The following is a 13,194-nucleotide window of genomic DNA, read 5'->3' on the forward strand; positions in this document are numbered from 1 at the left end:
TTTTTTTTTTTCCCCCAATTCAAAATAAGCGATGAGACAGCAGAACAAAAAAGCTGGTAAGGAACTAACATTATAAAAGAAATTGCTTGAGAGCAAGAAGATATTCATACTGCTTTCTTATATTGTTTCTCTTCATTTTCAACTGTGAAGAAAACCTAAGAAATTCATCAGTTTAAAACAGATTCCACTGGCAGTCATCCTGTGCTCTGGGACATTCCTTCTAGTATTACCTTGCAGAAGAAAAGTGCCTGTCTTGTCCGTGCCTGTCTTGTCCATTCCTGGGGGATCAACTTTGAGTTAGTGAGATTAGCATGTGTCTAGATCCTCATTGGTCCCCACAGACTTGAGGGGCGAGAGCAGCACGGGCTTTCGGTGGAGTCACTGGTCCACTTCAGGTCTCTAAGGAGGGTGCTCACTAGAAAATCACTGACAGTGAACAGGCCTGTCACTGTGGCCACGTAACCCTGCAAGAACACGCTCTCGGGGAACCAGTGCTGAACAGGAATGAGTAGCAATATTTAATGTTAGAAGTAGACAAACGCAGCCCAAGTTGGATTCCATCCACGTGGACAGGCTAGAAATTGGCAGTAAAATGCCTGTTTCTAAAGACTAAACTTTGCCTGCTCTGTTGGGGAAACCTGGTGATCTTGTCAGACTAGTCAAATATATTAAGTGTATTAAGACACTAGGGCAGAATCTCCATTATTCACACCCATTTTGTTGTGTTGTGTGTCTGGATGCCCCCTCCCGAGTTAATACATTTACTGAAGTGTTGGCACAGCCTTTGTTTCTAAGGTAAGTCAGTGCTCAGTAAAGGTTCGCAAGCGCTTGTTCAAGGTGGGCCATCTAAAACAACCTGGAACCCCTTGAAATGATCCCTCTAAAATGCAATTGAGAGTATGGTAAATGCAACAGGTGTCTCTAAACTTTTCATGGAGAGGAAGTAGTTAGGGTACCACTTACGCAGCTTGAGCATTTCAGGCAAGCAGGGTTTGAGGGGCTTTTCTAAGAACAGCCTTCCCCAAACTAGAGGGAGAGTGGCCAATATTGCTACCCTGTGTTTAACCAGACACTCACACCCAACTTTACTAGTCAGACTCTGAAAAACCTTGATTTAGAAGCAACATCGTCTCTTGCTAGTCAAAAGTCATTACATCTGAGGACATAGTTGATTGGATAGCAATTTGGATTCTTGCACGAGTAACCTGCAGTCATCATCAAGCATACAAGTATATCATATATTACACTAAAACATGATATAAACATGTTAGGTAAAAAGCATCAGGCCTGTGAGGTGTCAAAGATGAGGTTAGAAGGAAGTGTGCTGTATGGCTTTTAACACAAACGGCAGCTTAACGGGGGTGGGGGGAGGGCAGGAAAGGGAAAAGTGTAGCCGAGCAGAGATAGGCGATCATGGTGACGACGGACCTGCTGCCTTTTGAATCCTTGAGTTGACATGTTTCTTCAAACGCCCACCAAACATACCTAGGGATAATGGAAAACAGTTTCTGAGATCTGGGAAGTAGCACAAGGAAACCCAGCATGTGAGTGCATCTCTAACTGTTCTAGCCAGAACAAACTGGCCGTGTGGTTAAGGAATCACTTGCCAGATTGGGTGCTAGTCTTGGACCCCCTTACCCCCCAGTAAGCCACTGAGCCCCCCCTTAGGCACCTCTTTTTTTCCTAAGAACCATAAGGAAAGGCATTTCCTAAATGAACAGCTTATATGCTGCTGGTGGAAAGACTGAAGGAAGGAATGAAACTCTGGTGGTGGTATTGGAAACCCTTGCTACGGTTCTTCCGAGGACCAGGTTTGGATGTAGCAGAAGAGTCGTGTTATTTTTGGTAAAGATTTGCCTGTTGGCCTGGGATTGCACGTCTCTCTGTAGGTTATACTGTGTGCAACGGGGGCATTTTCATTTTAATCGTATTCTTGCTCTCTTGAATGTTATATTTTCTCGTTTCTGTTTCTGCTTCTCCCTTGCCTGACATCATGGACACAGATCATTGCACACAGCATTGCGTGCTGCAGATAGCCTAGGACAGGGCCTAGTGCAAGTATCAAGGGAATCAGCAACGCAGACTTGCGGGCTCTTTCCCGGTAGCCAGGCTGTAACCTTAGCAGGGAAACTTCTTCATTCCCTGACATCCTAAATCGCTTATTTTATAGTACTCGCCCCTCCCCAAATAAAGATAAAACCGACTTGGGGCTTTCTGTGTCAGGGAGAAGAAAGAAGTCCAAAATATATAGCTTTTTTCCCCAAAAATATCTGGTCCAAATATCAACTATATCATTTTATAAAGTAGTTTAGATTTGTGCGTAATTTTCTTTGATTCTGCCTGTTCTGATGGGGGGGAGGGGTGACCAAAAGCTGGAAGGGAAAGAAAAAGCATCAGATTTGGTAATTCACAAACTAGTTTATGAGTTTCTAAACCACACAAAACATGGACATACTGTGAAATCCAATGTTGTGGAAATCCTGAGCACAGAAAAATTGGAACAGCTGTGCGAGCTGATGAACACGGACAAAGTAAGAGCTGTCTGTGGCCAGTTTGCGACTTTCGCCTCAACCAGGCAGTTTTTAGAGTGTGGATTTGAAAGAGTCGAGGATTGCCCTCAATAGTGTACTTTTTAAAAAGCCACATACAAGGAAAAGTGGTGTGATATAGTGGAAGAAGTGGCCAGACCATTACACCATCCTTACTCTGCGTTCTCTTAAGATCAGTTGATAAATGTGTGGAACATCTGGAAGGCCATCCAAACCCCATTTCATATATTGGCTATTGTACCTTTAGGAACAATTCAGCTGAAGAAAGTGGACTGAATAAAGTAACGAACATTCATTCATGTCAGCTACTTTGTCATCATGAAGAAATTGGCACCACAAGAGAAACAAGGCTATGCGGCCAACCTAATAGTATTAATATTTGAAAAGTATGAATCGTTTTTAGCCTTGCCAAAATGAAGCAACTTGTTGGATATGTTTCCATCTTCCAGCTATAGAGAAAAACAATCCAGCTGCTTGGAACCTTCCCTCTTATTGGTACAAAAAAATCACTAAAAGAAAAGCACCTTCAGAAACTGGCCTCAGCATGGCTGGCTGCAGCAAGCACACATCACAGTGCTTATAACCCCATTAGCAATTGAATCCAGGCATCACTAGGCTCTTACTCACAGCTGTATGTGACCAGGAGGCCCACTTTGTGTCATTTCTACACACCCATCAGTTGTTGACACCTTGTTAGAGCACTGAATTCTAGTTTCACAATTCTTCATTTCCCCTTCCAAGGAGTGGGCAATCTACCAAACCCTCCCAAATAGACTCTTTGCTGGGAAGGAGTGAATTCAAGAGCATTTTAACATGCAGGGTTGAAGCCAATTCAGTAGCCTTAGTTGTGCCAAAACTCTTAATCAACGCTGTGCTATAAACCTAGCATTTGGGAAATTTGAGTAGTTAACAACTTAATTGGAAACGTGAAGATATTAAAATGGCAGCTATCTAACTCTGTCTCTTCAAGCCCTCATGCAGCTTCTACCAACAGAGATGTTAAGGAAGCAAATCAAGCCTCATTCAGGAGGCCAGCTGTCCTCAAGGAGAGCTTACTAGGTTCACTCCCCCCCCCCCCCCCCCTGCCCGCACACTCCACTCCAGCCCCTCACCCAACCAGCCTGGTGATAACCAGTAACACAAAAAAACCTGCTCCTTTGCATCATTCTCTTCTCTGGTGTGATAGTTCACTTCAGTCAGGAGCTGAAATGAACTCTGGAATTTATTGCATATTACATCTATGAAGTACTTGTTCCAGAATTCCGTCTGCATACTATGATCTGAGGAAGACCAACTTAATCTCTTTTTTTTAATAGGAAAGTGGTAGCTAATGCCATTAATTTATCTTTCTGCATTCCATCCATGCTTATATAATTTTCTGTTTTTTAATCTTCTCTTAAATGTACTAAGAAACACCCGTCTGCTTCCTTTTCTGAAAGCTAATCCAAAAACTTCTGGGAGCTTTTTTTTTATGCTTCGTGTGAAATTTGATAGCATTGGGCTAGCAAAATGCAAATGAGCCCATAGTTTCCAGCAGAAATTCACCTCCCAGGAATCTGTAATTCTTCTCCATGGAGTAAACAACTTCTGCTATATTTAGGCTATTTTGTAGGCTGAGCATTTCCCTAAATTCTACCTGTGCAGACACCAAGGGGCTGTCTGTCTTTGAAACTGTAAGGAGGTCTTACAAGAGAAGGAATCTTTCTCCCCATATATAGTGGGAGCCCCCAAGATGTTATCTTATACTTAGCCTGCATTCATTCGTAGGCATGCATTCACCATGGTTTGTCAACATCTTTGGCGAAATTGTACTTCCTTTCCTTCAGTGTCCTCTTCCAGAGCTTGCTTCTATTCTTGTCTCATGAAACGAATGTATTTTCATTTATTCACCTGGGCCAGCTTTCCAAAATGAAAGGCTAGTGCCATAGACATCGGAATAAACAGGGAAATTACTCTCTACCTCCCCATGGCGTGGACAATAAATGTGTTCAGGAATGAACAACTCTGGGAACTCTTGGGATGGATTTTGAATTCCAGGTTTATGAGAAGCATAAAAATGGGTAGATAGCATACAAAATTTACTATGCTTCCCAATAAGAGACTAGAAGGAGATTAAAAATCTTTACATCTTAGATAGGTTTGAGTAAACTATAAGTAACTCATTCTTTTTCCTTTCTTCTTGGCAACTTGTCTCTAGCTATAATCTTACTTTTTCATATCTGACCCCCAATGCATAAAGAAGGTGGTTTCAGCCCCACTGGGACTGCACTCTTTCAAATCCTCCAGAGACATCCATTTCCTTTGGACACAAATCTGTGAGTGAAGGCAAAGTAGTACAACTCCCGTCTGTCCAGAGTGACAGACATAGGATTTGGGGGTCCACCAAAAGGATAGGTCTATCCCAAATCATAAATTTTACAATTCTGTAATGCTTCAATTTCTCAAGACACAAATAATATGACCCGACTCTTAGTAAAATATAATCTTCAAAGAATATTAGCATTAAGAAAAAAGAACTTCCCTTTAAAGAAGAAATCTAAAATACTCCTAAAAAGGCAGAAACTTATAAAATTCTAAATTGAACAATTTTTTTAGAGAAAACATGTCATTGATTCATCATAGTTTTTTCCTGTCATTGAGTTTTAATTTAGACTAGCGTGGGAAGCAGGGTGCCCCTGGACTTTGATTTAGGGGATCGTGCTTTGGCCTGGAAAATCAGCGTTGAGCTGCGTGCCCAGAACCTAAGTGAAATCAGTCAGCATCCTAATAGGAATCAGGCCTAACAAATGTAAATTACTTCAAGTCCTTTAGGGCTTAATTTTCTCAGTGACACCCTGGACCCCAGACGCTTCCTCCTAAAATGCATTTTTGATCCATGCGGTGATGTCTCCATAGGGTGTTGAGAGAGTAAGCGATGGGATGTGGGAGTAGAGCAGGAGACGCGGAGAAGGACAATTTGAACGCGGAGGCCAGGGTGCAATGTCGTGCTGATATAATGCACTGTTAGGGGCTGGTGATTTTTGCCTTGCTTATATCATGGGCAGCCTTTCAGTGGCAGCTCCAGGAATCTCATCAGGCAAATGGGAGTGAGTGTTCAGTACCTTGTACTGGTGAGTGCCTGACAACATTCTGGAAAAGCAGGTACCCTAGTGAAACTGGCCTGTGTTCAGATTCATGCCCCTGGTGCTGGTTGCGCATGCGTCTTCCTGTTTTCTCTATGCCTGTCCAAAAGTCGTTTTGGCACCTGGCCTCATTTCGCTCCGCTCCCTTCAATACCTGTGCTTCAGCCTCCCCTTCCTTCACAGCCCACAGCTTTTTCCCTCATTTTACCTTTACGGTTTCTCCAGGACCCAGGCTTTCTTACCCTCACCCTCCCTCCCTCCCTCCAAGCCTGATGCGCCATTCCCCAGCCCTTTGGACGGGTTGCTCTGCTGTCACCAAGTGAGACCCAGCACTGTGACTGCCTCCTGTTAATGTCAGCATCACCTCATCACTTAGGCAAAGAGGGAAAAATCCATAAAAGAGATGGAAAATACATTTCTTTTTTCATCGTAGTCTACTTTATTTTAAGAAGATCGAAGGGAGGGTTCTAGGCCTTTTCAATTTCTCATAGATTATACTTTAGACCTGTCTAATGAGGGACCATCCTTTGATAAATTATAAATCAGTCCAGGTCTCACCATCTAGGATGCGTAAGACTGAAGTTTTGAACCTGAAAGAACTTTTCTGTGCTGCAGGACAAATTGACTTAATTCTGTACAAACAGTTTGAATCACAGGCTTTTTACTGCTACCCCATTCTTACTACTACTCACTATTCAAACATCTACACGAATCTGGATCAGGATGTTGACAGTTTGTGGTTATTTTCAGATCAACAGTAACTGTTACACTCTTGAAAGTGCTTAAAAAGAAAGTGTAAGCATGTCCTAAGTAGTCAGTCGTTGGACCTGGAAAAATCTTGGCTTTTCTGTTAAATGTTAAGTTAATCTGTAGATGTAATCTTAAAGGATTTTCAGCAATAATAAAGACAGTTTGAGAAATGAGAAGGCATGAAAGCTTACATTACATGCTCTTGGACATTTTTTAAATATAAGCTAATTGGATTCAGGTATTTTTTCCCTTTACGTTTTTAAAAATATGTATTTCTAATTTGTTTGCATATTTAATTTTGTCAAAGCTGAGAAATGCTCATTAGTTGGGTTTGTAAAGGTCATTTGCAACCAACTGAAGTATTTATTTTTAAAAAGAAGGGGTAAAGGAACCAATATTGACTTGTACATAATGAAAATATATGTGCGTGTCTATATATATATATATTTTTTTTTTTTTTTCTCCTTGACACTATTTGGTCACCACATCAAGTGTATTTTTGTACATAATATATCGGTTAGAAAATGTAGATTGTCTATTCAAAGAATTCTATCTCTGTGATAGATTATATTTATCCTAATCTGTTGATACTTCTGTTAATTTGTTTTAAGAGATAGAGCTCTATTTTTTGGAATTTGCAGAAAACTGCACTCATGGCTTCCAATTGTAAATATGATGAGAGTATTTTAATAAATTTTGGTTTCATGTCTGCTGGTGTGTGGTGCAGATTTGTTTTCAGAAGACATTCAGGACCGTCTCCCGACAGCGCTTTCATGTGGAGAATAGCAGTCATCTGTAACGTTCCTTACTGCTCACGTGCAGTGTTATTACTGAGCTGCAAGAGCCGGGTCTTGGTAAGTGCATCCTGTTTCCTTCTTTCTCCCCTTTCCACGCCACCAACAGTGGGCAATCTGGCTAGGTGTTCAAGCTAACACAAAGCAGCAAGCCCAGCCAGGATTGGCTCAGCTAGGCTGACCGAAACAACACTGCCTGAAGACAAATTGCCCAAGGTGGGGGCACATGGACAGAACCACAAATATCGATGACTTCAAGCTGTGGGTTCGTAAACAACATACCAGGGAAACTGAACAGAAATATAACTGTATTGTGTTCTAGCACTAAGCACAAGGTACAAATTCTTTCCAAGCAATGATAGGACACATGCAAGTATTTATGACAAGAACCAAAAGACTTTCAGCAAAGCACTCTTCCATTTCAATGAAACTGTGTTTGTGCGTTTTTAATTTTACTTACTTGGTGTTCCTGAATGCCATGCACTCTTAACGTCTGGAAGTTGGTGAAATATGCCCTAATTTATACAGATACATTTAATGAACAGACACGGTTACTATCTGGGGAGACATTTCATCACTGGGAAATCTTCTAAATCCTAGAGTCATGGAGTTGCAAAAATCTTCAGACATCGGATGAAATCTCCTATTTCACAGAGTAAAAACAACTGAAGTCCAAGGGACTTGCCGAAAATCACAGTTAGTGTTAGCGAACACATTAAGACTAGAATCCAAATCTCTTGACCCCAAGGCCGAAGCCCCTCCCACTGCTTAACTCATTCATCATGTTAAACTGCTCTCTTCACAACGCAGGTCTCCCCCCTGCTATCTGACAATAGAGTACGCTCATGAAACCTTTTCTAGGCCAAATGGCGTAACACAAAGAAGCAATTACCATTATAATTATTTGAGCATTCCCAGACCCCAAAAATAACCTCAGACTTTTCTGATACCTCAGGACACATCTTGCTAACGGATGCACAAAATAAATTAAGATAAAGCACAGACGCTTGCAAACACCGTTCGAAGCTGTAAGGTCTTGATGCTGGATGCTGAGTGTATTTTCTGGGGGAGGAGCTTGGCGGGGCCCCTCTCGGCTCCTTGTGGGCCTGCAGCCTCTGTAGGGCTCACTGCAAAGCAAATGCTAAATGCCATTTTTGCTCTTTGCCTTTTTCTTTTTTTTAATAAAAGCGGACATCTTCAGATTTCTTCTGAAGCAAAAACAAGTACTAATGTAGGTCTTTTGTGAAAAGCAGAGGGAAGTAACAGGAACTTTCAGAAAATGGGGGATATCTGTACACCATTATGGAGAAATAGTCTAGAACTGTTGTTTGAAAGAAAGGGTCCAAATGCTCCTAAGGGTTTGTAGAAACCATTATTAAAGTTGTGTTCTGGGGCGCCTGGGTGGCTCAGTCAGTTAAGTGTCCAATTCTTGATTTCAGCTCAGGTCATGATCTCAGGGCCGTGGGATTGAGCTCCGTGTCAGGCTCTGAGCTCAGGAGGCAGTCTGCTTGGGATTCTCTCTCTCTCCCCCTCTGCCCCTCCCCCTGCTCTCTCTAAAATAAATAAATCTTTTTTAAAAATTAAAAATAAAGTTGTGTTCTGAATTAGAACACCTGGCAGAGGCAGAGGCCTGAGTATCAAGGAACCTAGGCAAAATATCCGTCCACCTTAGGAAGAATCTCCTCTAGGGTTTAATCAAGATTTATTCTCCCTTGCTGAGCGATAGCTGTTGAATTTATAAGTATACTTTTTTGCCTATTCTTTAAATCGACCATGTATGCTGATGACCCAACTAACAGGCCATAAATTCCTGAGGCTAAATATTCCACTTCAGACTCTAGCTGCCCATGTTACCTGCCTATGATGTATTCATGGAAATAAAAGACTTGACAGTTGGCCTGCACTGGCCCTGTCTGCACTGGACGCCTGCATCGCCTTGGATGCCTTTAAGTCTTCTCAAAGTAGAGCTACCTCATGGCCACCGCTGTGTGATAATGAATGGTAAGTAAAGGTAAAGATATACTTTATCAATTGATGCATTAAAAATGCCCCCAAAGAGTGGATTGAGTCAACAATAATCACTTCTCATTTTTCATGGTTTTTGTTATTTTGGAAATAACTGGGTGGTTCTCACTTTGGAGCCTCATAAGGTTGTAGTACTATGTCTGCTGGGTCCTCAGTCCTCTGAAAACTGGAAAGCTTGAGCGGAGATGGAACATGCACTTCCAAGATGGCTGACTCACTTGGCTGGCAGGTTGGTGCTGGCTCTAGGCTGGGAGACTCAGTGTCTCTCTATAGGGCTGCTTGAGGAATCCAACGCAAAACATATAACACTTTTTTTGACCAAAGCTCAGACGTCACATCCAGTCACCTTCGTCCTAGTCTACTGGTGGAGGCATTTACAAAGATCTGCCCAGATTGCGGGGGTAGGGAAATAGACCCCACCTCTTGATGGAGGAATGTAAACACCACATTGTGAGAAGTGAATGTGAGATGGGAGATGTATTGGTACAACCATCTTTGGATAATCTGTCCAAGTAGCTTGCCCTGTTCTTTCTATCTGGTCTTCCTCTTCCTTCTCTTGTTCTTATTTTTGTTCTAAAACTAAATATCAGATTTCTTTTTTTCAAAATTTTCCCTACTTTTTTTTTCCAAATCTTTTCCCTCTACCTGCGTATCTGAGCACAGAAATATTTGCCTTCTTCCTCTAGGTATAGGCATTCTTTACCTTGAAAAAAGTGAGGTCTATCCTAACTGAGACTTTATAAACACTGGTGGAGAAAAGAACTTAAAGGTGACCTTAGAATTTTACTCCTCAGTCATAAGCCTGCATTTCTTTCTTTCTTTCTTTCTTTCTTTCTTTCTTTCTTTCTTTCTTTTTTTTAAAGATTTTATTTATTTATTTGACAGAGATAGAGACAGCCAGCGAGAGAGGGAACACAAGCAGGGGGAGTGGGAGAGGAAGAAGCAGGCTTCCAGCGGAGGAACCTGATGTGGGGCTCGATCCCGGAACGCCGGGATCATGCCCTGAACCGAAGGCAGACGCTTAACGACTGTGCCACCCAGGCGCCCCAAGCCTGCATTTCTTATTATATGACCGGGAGTGATGTCGATCACCACTGAAGCTGTGTCTTGGCCAGTAAGTAAATGAAATCACATTTTTCAGTGGCTAGAATGAAACTTTGACTATTCCAATACTGTGTAGGTATTAATACAATGGAATATTATTCAGTCTTAAATAGGAAGGCAATTCTGACCCATACTACATGCCGCGTGAACGTTGAAGACATGATACTCTGTGAAATGACCCAGTCACAAAAAAAACGAATATTGTTTGATTCCACCTACATGAAATTCATATCCAAGTCGAATTCACAGAGATAGAAAGTCGAATGAGGGTCTCCAGGAGCTAGGAGGAAGAGGGAATGGAGTTGTTCAATGAGTATGGAGTTTTAATTTGGGAAGCTGGAAACATTCTGGAGAGGAACGGTGGTGACGATAGCACAATAATGGGAATGTATTTAATGTACAGAACTGTACACTTAAGAGTAGTTAAAATGGGGGCGCCTGGGTGGCACAGTTGTTAAGCGTCTGCCTTCGGCTCAGGGCGTGATCCCAGCGTTCTGGGATCGAGCCCCACATCAGGCTCCTCCGCTAGGAGCCTGCTTCTTCCTCTCCCACTCCCCCTGCTTGTGTTCCCTCTCTGCTGGCTGTCCCTGTCAAATAAATAAATAAAATCTTTAAAAAAAAAAAAAAGAGTAGTTAAAATGGTAAACTTCATGTATATTTTACCATAGTAAAAAAAAAGTAAAGTATGTATGCATTAAGGGCTTTCTATATGCCGGGTGCTACATTAAGCATTTTATATGCATTACTTTGTTTAATACTCATAATAATAATTAATATGAGGTAAAGATGACTACTATCCCATTTTGTAGATAAGAAAATTAATGCCTAGAGAAGTTAATAACTTTCCCGTGCAATTGGTACGTGGAGAAACCAAAACTCAGATACTCCAAAGAAACACTCTCAGCCACTATCTTATTTCTAAGATCACAGAAATAGAATTAACTGATTCAGGAGAAATGGGAATAGATAGACAAAGATTATAAGGTCTTAACACATTGGTGGTCTTATAATCTTATTTTTGAGATATGGTAAAAGCATTGTCCTTCTAACATCCTTCTTTTTCATGCAATACTACCTATTCAAAACTTAGCGTAGTTTTTTATCAAATAGCTAGCCCAAGAGTATTGCAGCCACCAACACTTCTGTAAAAGCCAAAGAAACTAACAGCATGGAGCCGTGTGTGTGTGTGTGTGTGTGTGTGTGTGTGTGTGTGTGTGTCTTCTTCAAAGAACAGCTAATATGCACCTTCCAGAATTTTCTTCTTTCTGTAGATGAGATGAAGCAGAGTATATAACACAAGGCAAAAAATGAATAGGAATTGGTGAGGACCAAATGAGGAATAAGGTGACACTAAGAGAAGTTGCCACCTAATCTACCTGTGAGTAGTTATCTTGTAGTAACCTCATAATGATCAATCTGGAAATATGTCTGACAAGGTAAAACAATATCCTATCAACAGAAATAATGTTTAAACAAAACTGGATCGTGTGGTGCTAGAATTTCCCACAGTCTTCTATCAATATTGTAGTATGTCCATTGCTTGATATGAGGCCAAATCGAGACCCATTTGGACCTCATTTAGAGTCATTTTGAAGTTATTTGCTGCTGAAATTAGATCCTTCTGTTGGGAGAGTATTTTATTGTTAGTGAAAGAACCACAAATGAATAGATAGTTGTTCTCAGTTTTCTCATGCTGGCCAGAAATAGAAGTCAAAGAGAAAATTCCTTCAAGAAAGAAAATGCCCTCACTCATACTTCAAGTTATAGAAGACATCAGGTTGTCCAATACTTGCCTGATCTTCCAAGATTTCCATCCTCGATCCTGAGACCAGAATGGTTTGGCCATTTTTGAGAAACTATTGCATTTAGGGGGATTTGTTCCACAAAAGAAGAATGTGGGGCTAAGAAGTGGCGAGAGGGTGCTAATCTAGAAAATGATGGACCTGTGTTCTTTAGCTTCTATTTCTGGTTTTGTGTGACAGGTAAGAGAACACTGACCCCACATGCTCTCCCAGTGACCGCCTCACAGCTCTTCAAAGAGGCCCTTTCTCATATGACTCCCTCTTCTCACTGGATTCCCACCTAAGTCTCGATGGTAACTTAGAGAAAGAGGGTCTTCTGAAATACACATTTTAAATACATGCCCTCAAATGAGAAGTCATGACCCTAAGAGAACTGTAGGGACAGCAAAATGTATGAAAAAAGAAGTTATGAGCCTAGAGGTTAGAGCCAATCTTATATCTCATCTCGGCCACTTACTAGACTGGTGACTTCAAGCAAGTTACAGGACGCTAAACCTCCCGATTCCTCGTTAAAATGGAGATAAAAAAGATCTCAAACATTGTATAAGGTTATCAAGGGTAAAAAATGAAATAATGCAAAAATTCCTAATACAAAACAATAAACATCATTTCTCTCTCTCATACAGGATCAGTCAGTATTGCTCGAGACCATCCCTTCTCGGTCACAATGGGAAAGGGTTGTCCATCTCCTGAATCCAAGCCTTATCACTTCATTACCTGGCTTGCATGTGAGTTGGTTCATTCTGGCTCTTAGAGGTGGCATATTCTTTCAGTTCCAGGTATCCCATGACAATATATTACTTATAAAGACTTAATACACTTCAATTTCCACAACCATTTGGATTAGAGGATTTTTAGGACTCCTGATTTCTCTGTGAGTAGCTATTATAGAAATCATCCCTTGTCTTATACAATATACAAGCAGGAAGCGTACCACGAATGAAAATGGGTGGGCATTTGCAGTGAGTACATATTAATATCTGAGCTTGGGTCATTGAAGTTTAAAGTTGAAGATTGTTCGGTAGACATTTATCTTGAAGAATGTTGT

Source organism: Ursus maritimus, unplaced genomic scaffold, assembly GCF_017311325.1.
Source record: "Ursus maritimus isolate PB19 unplaced genomic scaffold, ASM1731132v1 scaffold_35, whole genome shotgun sequence".
Classification (NCBI taxonomy): Eukaryota; Metazoa; Chordata; class Mammalia; order Carnivora; family Ursidae; genus Ursus; species Ursus maritimus.